This window comes from Uloborus diversus, chromosome 1 (assembly GCF_026930045.1).
Source record: "Uloborus diversus isolate 005 chromosome 1, Udiv.v.3.1, whole genome shotgun sequence".
NCBI classification, from domain to species: domain Eukaryota; kingdom Metazoa; phylum Arthropoda; class Arachnida; order Araneae; family Uloboridae; genus Uloborus; species Uloborus diversus.
In genome coordinates, this window is record NC_072731.1 from 145,059,771 (window position 1) to 145,073,032 (window position 13,262).

A 13,262-nucleotide genomic window follows, 5' to 3' on the forward strand; every position below is an offset into this window, starting at 1 on the left:
TATAGTAACAACACATCTTCTAAAATCTTGAAACAAAAAAAAAATCTTTTTTTTTTTTTTTTGAATAGTTTAATGAAAATGAAGAGATTAGTGGATGTCCTTTTCTGATGGGAGAAAAAAAAAAAAAAGAACATTAAATACAAATAGTAGAGCTGTCACTGAGGTGCTGAAAATAGGTCTAAATTCACTATTTGACTGAAACCAGTTGGGCAAGTACATAAATAGTAATATAAGCTAAACTAGCTATGCATTCAACTGCAACAATTATAATAATTGACGATTACTTTTACAAATTAGAACCTAAAACAAAGGGAACCCCCCTCCCTCGTTTGCGCTAACAGAACAATCTACTCGTTATAATTTGTTTTCTTTCTTTTCAGAATGTTTATTTTCAATTTGCTTGATTTCAAAAACTAGATATTTTGTGTTATTACAGACGAAAGATTTTGAAGAACCTTCTAGATCCCCACGTTCAGATTGGTGAAATTGTAAAAATCCTTTGACTGTAAAAACTGACAAATTTTCGTAAGAATTACAAAAATCTGCAGGTAAGAGTGAATTACATAGAGGGCCAGATTTGCCTATGAGATAAACAAGCTATAGCTTAGGGCCACTACTCTGAAGTGGGTCCGTAACTCGCAAAAAATTGCATGATTCGCTCTTTAAAAAATGGAAAGTGCTTGAAAAAAATAGTTTCATTTTCAAGAGCTTGAAAGCTTTGAATATTTGGAAACATGTGACTGCAAACCTTAAATTTTAAAATTTCCAACAAATGCTAGGGGGAGGAATGCCAAAATATGTCAAATTCAGCTCCTTGCTACATCTTGCATCAAAAAAGTAAAGATCATGGTTCTTACGTTTGTAACTTATTACTTGAAATAAATTTTTCTGACTCACGTTTCATATCTTGCTATTTATTTAATCCTGAATGCAGTACTTTAGAAATTCTTTTGTATTGATTGCTTTTATCTTGCTTCTTTTGCATATTGTTAATCTGTTTAGCCCCCCCCCCCCCAAAATGATACACTACCTCCATTCCTTTTCGTTTTCTGCACTGCTTATATTAGTTTTAAAAAAGGTTATTTTAATGAGAATTCTATAGTTTATTTTTTTTAACTTAAAATAACTTTTTTTACAAAGTTTGAACAATACTGTACAACTGTATAATCTAGTACTCAATTTCAGAGACTGGAAAGTGCAAATGAGGTGCCTTAAATTATTAAATGTTCTAAAATCCTTGAAAAGAATTGGCGCAGTATAGCCTACTAAGGCTCTTGTGCCAAAACACCCAATCTAACCAACTAAACCTTGAAAATAATTAGACAAGTCTTTGAAACTCCTAAGCAAAGTGTGCTTCAATTTTATTTCTTATCAAGTGTATAAATTATGAAACTTTCAAATAAGTCGTATGTTACTCTCATGTTAGTTATTTTCTAAATCTGCACACCATTTCTTTTAAAGTATTAACTTACAAAGCACATTTAAATCATAAATTTTTATAAAAAAAATTATTTGTCTATTTTTCCCCCGAGATTTCTGTCTATCAATTAACCCTTATAAGGCTTCAAAATACAGAATTTTATATCCATTTTACGAAATTTCCTCCAGGGGAAACCCCCCGGACCCCCTAAAATTGGAGATATTTTATATCCCACTTAAAAGGGAGCCTTGTGTCACTCTCTTGATGCCAGTCACTCTACTTAAGGTCAATTCAAAAAGGACAGCATGGCCTTATGCATCACAGGAAAACAGACCAAAACATGGGGGGGGAGCAATTAAAAATGTTGCTCAAAAAAGATCCTGCCCCCCCCCCCCCCCAGGAACTCAGTCCTAAATCCGCCTCTGAGAGGACTGCAGTTTCGTGCTTATTAGCACTCATCAGCACGGTTTAAGAGTGACTGAGCTGGAGGTAGAAAATCTTTTAAGGAAGCCAAGATTGCCTACCTGTTATGTTCTTTCATGTAGCATGACACATTTTTAAGAATAAATATTAAAAGACCATCAAAGAAAACTAGGATCGATTCAGGTTTTCTATTTCAAACTAAAATGTAATAAATAATACTACATAACAGATGGCTTGAATTTCACTTTTTTTACCTGCTCACTTGAGTTCAGAATAACCTGTTATATTCAGTAAGTTACCACCCTATAGCCAGGGCTAAGGCAGAAATACATGAAATACACCGCCAGCTCAGTCAATTCCAGCCGAGGACTGAAGTTTCGTGCTTATTAGCACTCATCAGCCCGGCATAGGAGTGACTGAGCTGGAGGTGGAAAACCTCTTAAGGAAGCCAAGAGTGCCAAACAAACTGGTAGCTAAAACAGAATTAGCACTGACCAGACGAGTGTCCAAAGCAATGGTTCGGTTCAACTCTAATATTGAAGGCAAGGCAGGCATAGGAAAGGCCTATGCCGGGCTGATGAGCACAAAACTGCAGTCCTCGGCTGGAATTGACTCAGCTGGCGGTGTATTTCATGTATTTCTGCCTTAGCCCTGGCTACAGGGCGGTAACTTACTGAATATACCTGCCTTGCCTTCAATATTCGAGTTGAACCGAACCATTGCTTCGGTCACTCGTCTGGTCAGTGCTAATTCTGCATTAGCTACCAGTTTGTTTCGCACTCTTGGCTTCCTTAAGAGGTTTTCCACCTCCAGCTCAGTCACTCCTATGCCGGGCAGATGAGTGCTAATAAGCACAAAACTGCAGTCCTCAGCTGGAATTGACGGAGCTGGAGGTGTATTTCATGTAAAATAACCTGTTACTGAAAATGATAGTATGCTCATAAAGTAATAAGACAGCATAATGAATGCTAGTAAAAAATAAATCATGTTTGCATAACATCACATGTAACAGATTTACTCATTTAAAATAACAATAGTTTATTTTTTTTAAAGGCAAAGATTCATACTTGCTGTCTTTTAAAGACCTAAAAATTGCTGATAAAAAATAAGTTGGTTTGTTTAACACAACCTGAAAGAATAGTAAATTTTCATGCTTGGGAGAATGAAAAATCAATACCAAGTCTTTCGATATTGTGGACAGGAACATAACAAGAACGCAATTGTAGAGGATTCTTTGTTTTGATACAACATATGAAAGTAAATAGATAACTAGGTTTACTAGGTTAACATAGCAAAACCACAGGCAATCAAACAAACAAAAATACAGGCAGCAGGATAATGTCCAAAGACCGCAGTTTTGTCTTTTTTATGAAGTCATCAGTCTGGAATAGTCAATAACCAAGCTGTAGGAGATGTTCACTAGTTCATGCTAAGATTACCAACAAGCAGGTAGCTAAAATTAATTAGCTAAGCAGTGGTGCGATACCACTCAAAAGATGAAGGTAACTGCATATATCAAAGACGAAACTGTAGTCTCTGGATGTCATAACTAGGCTCTAGGTATTTTCTATGTAGTTCTACCTTCAAGCCCTGGCTACATGTAGTTCAGTGCTGGTCTTATGGGCAGGCTTTCAATAAATAAAATTTTTTGTAAAAGAAGCAAAAGATATAAATGGTAATTTGCAAATCACTTCTTAAACAATATAATAAAGAAAACAGTGCAAACACAGATTTCAACCAAAATTTAGGGAATAAGAATCGATTGCTAATATTCCGTCAAAGTTCTTCAAAAAAATGTCAATCTGAATGTTCGAAGGTAGGATTTAAGTTTATTGATATGTTTTTCAAGAAACTTAATGTAATTATATTTTGAAATACGAGAAAGGTGGGGGGGGGGTTACATTATTTTCAGGTCAATTTCAGCCCATGTATTTTGTGAAACTTTGGCATTATAACTCAACTTTTGTCAAAGGCAGAAACCACTTTAGCGCGTTTTGTAAGAAAATTAAGCATTTTCATAATACATATATTTTCGATTAAAAATTAATTAAAAGACAGCATTATTTTTATGCGATAAAAGGACCGCTAATTAAAAAGAAAGAAAATAACTAATACAATCGTTCCTTGTAAGATATTTTTATGAGCAAATTGCATAAATTGCAACTGCAAGAGCAATATTAACGTGTTTTTTAGGACTTTTTTTTAATAAACATATTACAAAAACTATTATCTGTTGTTGGCAAAACTAGACGGAAGGAAATTTAATTTCAAAACTATGCATACATTTGACAACAGATCTGAGAGACGAGCGAAAACTATTTTTAACTCACCAGGCAGTTATCCGTCGCAGGAAAGATTACTTCTATATATGTTCAAAAGATTTATGAAAGTTTCTAACGATGACAAATTACTTAAACATCAAGAAATAGTCAAACATTTAGCAGAAAGTTTTTTTAGTCCAACATCTTCTTAAACACTTCTCACAGTGCACGACAGAACACACCGTCACCTTCACCGCAAGAAACGGCACTGAGCAATGCCACACTTTTGAAAAGAATTTAAGCTGTCTGCTGGTGGAGATCGAAACTTAAATTGAGGCTCAACTTAAAAGGGAGTAAAAATAATAATAACAAATAATTTTTGAATGAAACATAACCAATGTCATAACTTATGCATGATTTTTTAAATTTTATTCATATTTAAGAACTACGAAAGTAGTACCATAACGAAGAAAATGCTAAAAGTGTTGTGATTTTTGTTCGTACGTATGATTTTTTCGCTTTATTCTTTTTAAATTAATTTTCAAAGTCTTGTGGATATTCTGGCCCACGTAGAAAGAAATGAGAATTCAAGAAGCATTACTAAACGTCAAAGATTAATGCAAACTACGTAGTTCGTAGTTCTAAGCAGCTATTTCCATGATGTTGAATTCGATATTTATCAATTCTTGATAAAACTAAATAATAATTGTGGCCTGACAAGAACAACAATTAATGCTAGAAAATTCAATATGACATTACAAATTATTATCGAAAGAAGATGATACTTCTTTGCCTTGCTTGGCTAGCGCTTATTTTTTTTCCATTTGTAGCTGAGTTATTTCTCTCGAATTCCCGAATCGGTTCATTTAAAAATTTTCTGTTTCGATTTTTCTAATTTCTGAGTTACGATTTAATTGTGTCATGTTATGCAAATCATCAACAAAATTCTCACGGATATATGGTGGTAGTTTTCTTTTCAGTTGATTGACCATTATTTCTTTTCACTTATCGAATTCTGTAATCTTACTACCATTTTATTCCACTCATGATAAAAATTAAAAATGGTTTAACTAAAAACGCGAAATCTCGCCAAGGCTACTTTGCTCGCACAATACCAAAATTATAACCCTAAACAAATTTGGCGAAACCCTTCAGCTGAGAATAAAAGGAATAAAGTAAATTCTTTCTGGGTTAAACATTTTTCATTTTGTTCTACGATAATAAATCCAAGAAAATATTTTGCATACTGTCCATCCAACTAAATGCTGCTGTAAAATATGATTAGTTAAATTAATTTAAGATTAAAAAAAACTCATATTCTTACAAATTCATACAATAAAAAATTTTACCTGGTATAACGTTATCCAATTTTGTTAATCCAGAGTTTTCTTGTTTACGCGTCCACCATTTAATAATTTTTTGAAAGAAATAAGGAAAACTAAGATTATTTTGAGAAGCTCGAGAACAGTGGCGTAGCTAGACCCGACTTTCGGGGGGGGGGGGGGTACTTCTTTTATTTATATATATATATATATATGTGTGTGTGTATATATATATATATATATATATATATGTGTGTATATATATATATATATATATATATATATATATATATATATATATATATATATATATATATGTGTGTGTGTGTGTGTATATATATATATATATCCCAGACAACCACCTATCTTTAAAAGTTATCTACAAGAGATCCACTAGCCATAGAACTGGATATGAGCCAAATACAAAACATGTGCATGGGATGTCCGAATGTCTAATTGAATATCCACCAGTGGTCGAAAGGTTGAAAATTTTTAACTTCCAGTGACATCCAAAATATCCAGACGTTCTGCGGCGATCTCAGAGATATGAAGGGGATATTCTGGATAGCTCATGCACATGTAGAGGATATTTCTTTCCTATTCATAGGATGTAATGTCCAGAAAGCTTTTGGATGTCTTTATAACTGCTTATAGATATGGATTTTTGATCATATAGATGTATAGGAGATATTAGAATCAATGTTTTATAGATTCCATGTTTTTAAATATATTTTAAAGCTGGAAACAAATTTACAGGTTTAAAACACGCAACTTTTTGTGTATTAAAAAATAAGTTATTTGGAAAATATCTTAAATTTGCTTTCGCAATGCAGTGACGATCCTTTTTACTGATAAATATGAAGTAAAGTGTTATATTTGCAAATAACTTATTTATTGATACACAAAAATTGTGATTTTGAAACCTGTAAACTTGTCTACAGCTTTAAAATATATTTCAGAAAAATTAGTAATAAGTTTTAAATAAAGTTTTCAGTCATAAAAGTCATTTATAAACTTTTCTTCTTTTTTTTCAATCTTCAAAGGAGGAATTTTCATTCTATACCTACCTATAAAATATTTTTTTTTGCATACTGTTCTAGATTTTTTTCACCGATTGTCATGAATATAAGTGTTATATTTGCAAATAAATTAATTTATTGATATAAAAAATTGTAATTTTTAAACCTGTAATCTGTTTACAGCTTTAAAATATAGTCCACAAAATTTAGTAATAAATGAAGTCTAGATTCATAAGTTATTTACAGACTTTTCATTTTTCAATAATCATCAAAGGATGAGTTTTCATCCTGTGGGTACCTATAAAAGGAGTTTTTACTTTTTCGCATACTGTTTCAGACTTTCCAAGTAATTTGCTTTAACCAATTTTACAAGTTAAAAAGTAGCAACTCTTTGGTGTCGATGAATAAATCACCTAAATTTAGCATCTCTGCTAATAATAATTCGGAAAAATGTTAATAACTGTAGTTAAGTGCGAAAGCTTTAATACTTTAAGTAACTTATTTGGCACCATGAGTAAGATCTGTTCCTGATACTTATGAATAATAGTGTTAATATTTGTAAATAACTTATTTGCTGATAAAAAAAAACAATCTTAAAACGTGTAAGTTTGTCTATAGATTTAAAGTATATACCACAAAAATTTTAATAAAAATAACATTCTATTTACAGGCTTGTTCTATTGACTTGATGATCCTCAAAGGATGAGTTCTTATCACTTGTGCACTATAAAATGTTTTATTGCACAGTGTTACGATTTTTTCCAAATACAGTCAAGCTCGCCTAATGGAATAGCCAGTCTTCCACAAAAATTACTCTAACATGCCGGATATTCTATTAAACAGAATTAAAATAGACATAAATGGTTCTGTACATTGAAAATGTGTTGCATTAAGCAGGATATACAGTTAACCGATATTCTAATAGGCGGGCTTGACTGTATTTCCCCCTCCTTTCTGCAAAACGGTTCCTATTTCCTCTAAAAAATGAATTAAATTTAATCTTAGTTTGCAAATTCTAGTTTTCTGAATTTTGAAGTATCATTTTCTTTTTGGAAGTTTTATACTTAATAAAGCATAATACTTAATAAAGTTTAGTTTATTTGATAAGTGTTCAAAAAGAATTAACTATAACACTAAAATATTATGATGCATTGTGATTAATGCATGTATAATCTGGAAAAAAATAATAGACAAATATGAAAATATTTATTTTGTTTCATATCTCTTAAAAGATGTCGAATTTCAAATCTGAAAACTGAACTTCAATAAAATTTTGATATTCCTAGGCAAAATGACCTACCTTTATATGCTCCTTCCTTTACATGAGTTACACACAGCAATCTCTACTTTTTTTAAGTAATTCTACGTAGTGAAAAAAGCTTTAATGTCATCAAAATTACTGTAAAATGTTTTTATTGACTAACATTTAAAAAAATGCATACAAACAAAACATCACAATTGCATGAAAATTTGACAGGGACAAAACATCTATGTTTGTTTTCAGCAATCAGGAATTGCTTCTTGTTTTCACTTCACCGGTGAATGATGTTAGTCTTTTGATTTTTGAAAAGGAGCCTCGGGAGTACCACCGTTGACTGGCTCAGGTCCTGCTTCTCCAGCAAGCACGGTCTCCATCAGCAGCACTGACCACCAGAATCCGCTCCTGCTGTGCGGTTGCTTCTGTATCCTACACACACACCTTCAAACATACACACGTCTTTACGCACACACACGCCTTCAAACATTCACATATCTTTACAAATACACATACACAAAAACACACGCACCAGTACATGCACACTCATGATTGCAAAAAGCTTAATTTTAATTCAAGATGTCAAAAATTCAGGTTTATTATTATTATTTATTTAATTTTATCTAGTCAGGTTTTGATGTGCCGCAACTAATTTTTAACCACAACTTTCATGGCAGAACCTGTTGCCCTAATTTTGATTAATACTGGGAGAAAACCAATTTATAAAAATACTTATTTTGGCAATGCCAATGCAACATCTGGAACTTTGTTAATACATATTACAGCAGAAAAAAATACTTAGAATTTAATGCAAAAATTTAGAATTTTAATTATAATAACATCATGACATTTGGAACTATACTTGCCTGCAACTTAAGTGGACAGTGACATCATCACGACACACAGAAGAAAAACCGTGTTAACAGATAAAACGTCACACTTACTAGCTTCCTCACCCTACCTGCTTCACAAATAAGAGGAGATCACCACCTGTGTATGAGCTGCTACTGGCTGGCATGTTTGATTCAAATGGTTTTAATGTTCCGCGCTGCTTCGCTCGTAAAATTGAAAATATTTAAAGATTGACAGAAATTATGACTAAAAAAGGTAGTATGCGTGGGTTTAACGAACAAATCTGATTTCTAAACGGTAGAGCGTAATTTCACCCGAATATCGGAAAAGACACAATGAACTATTTCCTTCATTTGGTCTCATCTTATTTCTCCATTGTCGAATAAGCTTGCAGTCGAGTATAGAATACTCAAGAAAATTGCAGCCATAACCACAATTGCAGATGTAACTGGCGTGAAGACCGTTTCACCAAAAAGTCCAAACTGTTCCAAAATATTTGAATTAAACATCTCCCTTTTCTAATTTTTGTTCTGAAAAACAGCCAAGAAAACTTTTTAATTCAAAAAATGAGAAAATTGCAAAAATAATGGACTGATGCTGCATAAAGCATGTGTTTTCACATTTGGAATTATTAAATTATAAGATATACTTACCTTATATGTTTGAGTGTTAAAGGATATAATTTTAAAAGATGTCGAAAACACAGAAAACAAACATAAAAGAGAAACTACATTAATTTAAATAGTTCCTCCTGAATGTTTTTCTCAGTAATTTTTCCGCTTGGTTTTTTTCTTCTCTGCTAAAATAAAGAAATAAATATTTGCTATCTTGTTTTTCATAACAATTTATGAATTATATATTTACATACTTAACAAACAGAGGATACTGCAATAAAAAAAAATAAAAAAAAACTGGCTTGACAGAGAAGGAACATAAAAAAGAAACTACATCAATTTTATTAGGTAGTCGCAGTAAAATGTTCCTCTCTGGATGTTTCTCATTCTCTATTTTCTCTTTCATACTATAAAATAATTAAATATTTGGAAAAGAATAATTTGTATATTGTATTATGAGTATTTAGTGTCATTCTAAGTGCTCGGTAAAGTGTATGTCAACAAGGTTGATGCTCTGAACTCGAACTAAGAGCTACTTGGTACGGCACTAGTGAAACCTACACATCAAATACATACAATGTGAATTTTGAAGCCAAACTTTTATGAGTAATAGTTGGCTAACTTGGATTCATATTTAATTGTTGCAAAATTTACAGCATTCAGAGACTTATAAAACATTAAGCTAATTTTAATATGTTAGATTTTCCAAAAACTTGATACTTAATAACTCCGTCAAATCCAGAAAACCCATCTACATTCTGGCAGGACGAAAACACCTGAGAGAAAAACTTAACATATGCACTCTCATTAACCTGGCATTTTTAAACAAAACCACTTTTTAGTCAACAGTGGGCTGAGTTTTCAAGCAAATATAATACCATTTGAATTTAAATAAAACAATCGGGAAATTGAAAAAAAAATCATGCCAAAAAATGCTTATTATTATGGAGGAGTAAGTGAGACACTTTTAATACATTGGTAAAACCAAAATTCCAGCATATGAGATTTCATAGCTTTTAGGGAGAAATAATATTAATAGTATTGCTCATCTTGCTAATGTAAAAGATGAGGTGCTAAAACATGAATGCAAAAAAACAAACCCAGCATTGGGCCTTTTTGTGCCATCCGACAACAAGGGGAAAGACTAAAATGTAATCTTTATCTTTATAATGCAAATACATATTCAAACAATGTGCAATTGTAAAAATTAACAAACTGGATAGATGTTTTGGGGGAATGCATGCTTAAATCGAATGGTTAAACTGAACATTCATGAACATAAAAATTTCTAGAAAATAAGCCTTAAACATTTCCACAAAACAACTTTAGAGTTTTAATTCTTTCAGCAAAGTAACACAACACATGCAAAGAAATCTAAGTTAATACCTAGCCTACTTGCAGGATAGATTTTTATGTTTAAAAAAATGAAAAGTTAACATTGTGGAAGAAATGCTGATCGAATATACACGAACAGAAATCAAAGTTAGGGTACCTGTGAACTTAACTCCTTATTAGTGAAAAAATTATCATTGAGTAAAAAAAAATACATTTACCAGAAACAAAGAAACATACCAATAAAGAAAAGAAAAACTTCAAAACAGTTTAATACTCCACTAAATTTTTAAAACAGCAAACAAAGTAGCAATGGCCGACATTCAAATCAAACGGAAAAGCGGTAGGTAACATACAAACACTTAACTTTTGCTGACCAACAAATGTTCTAAAATGTGAAAAACACAAAATCAGCAGCATCTGAAACACTTATCTGAGAAAAGAAAATAGCTATATTAATTAATGTAGTTACAGCAAAGAAAAGTATCCAGTACAAAATTGTTACCACCGAACTCACGCCGTATCGCGATCGCGATTTTGTTGATAAACAATGAAAATGAAGTTTAGAAGAAGAAGTGTTAGTTTTCTCAGTTCACCACATTTTAAAAGGAAATGAATTTAAAAAAAACTCACCTCAAATCAACAAAACTTTAAATTAAAAGAATTTTGCCACAGAGACCTGAATATAAACAAATCAAGTAATATCCAAAAGTCAAATATCTAGCAGATATCCATAAATGAGACTTAGATGGATATTTTTTTTAAACATTCAGGTTATTGAACAGCCATCCACAAGCTATCCAAATATCTATATCTAAAACATGTAGAAATCTGGATAGCTAGACGACTTGCGAAAATCCATATCCAAAACCTGGATATCCATAAGCTATCCGAATATCCACATCCAAAACATGTAACCGTTTGGATGTCTTGAAGATATACCAGAAATCCATATCCATAGACATAACCAGATATGGATATCCATCAGCTGTATGGCAAATCCAATGGATATTTGGATATGTCATGGACCTTTTTGGATGTCTAAGAGACATTTGTGGTTGTCTGGGAATCACACGTACCTTTCTTGCCCCTAAAATATCACCAAGAACTGTAAAACTGCGTTTTCAAAACTACTATTTCAATTTTTTTTCTGGGGCGTGAATCCCATTCCAAACCAGTAGCTGGATACACTCATTGCTTCTTATCGACTTGCGTTTAAGACTTTTTCTGCAGTTTGAAATGTTAAGAATTGCCCATCCCCTAATCTTACTCAATATGGTTAACATCGCGTTTTTTTGACTTAAAAGTGTGTCCCGCCCCAAAATTATTTTCTGATTTCGCCACTGCCTTGTTATTCCGGGAATACCCCCCTTCCCCAAATCCTTGTTATTGTTGCACCCCCAAATATTTCGGCCTAAATCCGCCTATATGCTCACACAATTCAGAACTCACTGGAAGAAGAGCTTTTAAAAGTGACAAACCAACGAGAATACCGACATCGATGACACACCACCAAAAACGTTCACAATGAAAATTTTGAATCATTCCTAGACAATAGAAATGATCTTTCGGATTTATTAGTGAAGGACATGGAAATGGTGCAAGTGGTCACGTGTGTAATGCTCTGCAAAGAATTACAGAGAAAAATTCTTAAAGACTCCCAAAAGACTGTCATTGCTAATCAATATAAATACGCATTAAACTTATTATACAGTTAGTCATCACTAGAATGAAGTAGTTTTGTTTGTCTACGGAACCTAACCCCTATTTTAACAATACTACTACAATTAAAAGTCTTATTTTACGCGCTTTCGATTTACGCAGCATTTCCGAGTTTCCAGGGTCTACTGTACAGGAAAAGAGATGGAGCAGATCAGCTTCTGATTTCGTATGGTATCATTATTAAAATATGAGCACATAAATCAATTGCATATTTAGGCAGGAAATGTAATTGGCCACATGAACTTAGATACCAAATTTATTAATTTACCAATAATTGAGTCATAAAAACGTGGTTGTGGAACATCTCTGGGAACATTAGTGAAAATGCCCAAATTCAAGGAATCTATCCCAGAATTAAGACAGAAGTTAAACCCAGAATTGTTTTATACAAACTGAACCCATAATTGTTTCAAAATGTAATCCAAAGTTCAAAGGCTTTCTAAAAAAAATTTCAGAATGATAGTGATAAAAAATGCAACTACATTCGGAACTCCAGCGCTCGAATACGCTACCTTGCGGTGATTTACAAAACTGCCGATGGAACTAAAACATTGCCACGTTTTAGTTCCATGTGTGTCTGTTGACGTAAACACAGGCAGTTTGTTCTGAGTATTTATTAACGCAATCGATGTGTCTTAGTTTGCTTTCAGCTACAGAAATTAATTCATCCCCTAAGAGTATTCTCGAGCAGGGGCGTAGCTAAGGGGGGGGTTTTGGGGACAAAACCCCCCCCCCCGAAAAGTTAGTCTCAAAAAAAAAAAAGAGAAAAAGAAGAGAGAAGAGAAAGAAAAAAAAAGAAAAGGAAAAATTCCAAGCGATTATTATTATATATATATATATACTAGCAAAAATACCCGGCGTTGCCTGGGTTAGCAATAATTATGAGAAACAATCGTTACTTGCATTTGTTTTCTGTATTAAGTGAAAGAACTTAAAACACACCTTTTTGACGTGATTTAAAATCTAGCTTCTTCCTTACTCATAAACCTAAAGTAGCAGTAAGTAAAAAGAGCAAAATAGTATTCATTTAGAAACGAAAGCA

The 13,262-nt window shown here is 32.5% G+C and overlaps 1 protein-coding gene across 1 annotated transcript in view; it reads right to left on the reverse strand.

Moving 5' to 3' along the window:
* The window catches only part of LOC129232698 (plasma membrane calcium-transporting ATPase 2-like), a 351,543-nt gene extending 347,188 nt beyond the window's left edge, over window positions 1-4,355 (reverse strand). The window contains 1 exon segment of the mRNA XM_054866826.1: window positions 4,174-4,355. The gene's annotated coding sequence lies outside the window, so the exon portion shown is untranslated.
* Between the last annotated feature and the right edge of the window lie 8,907 nt (window positions 4,356-13,262).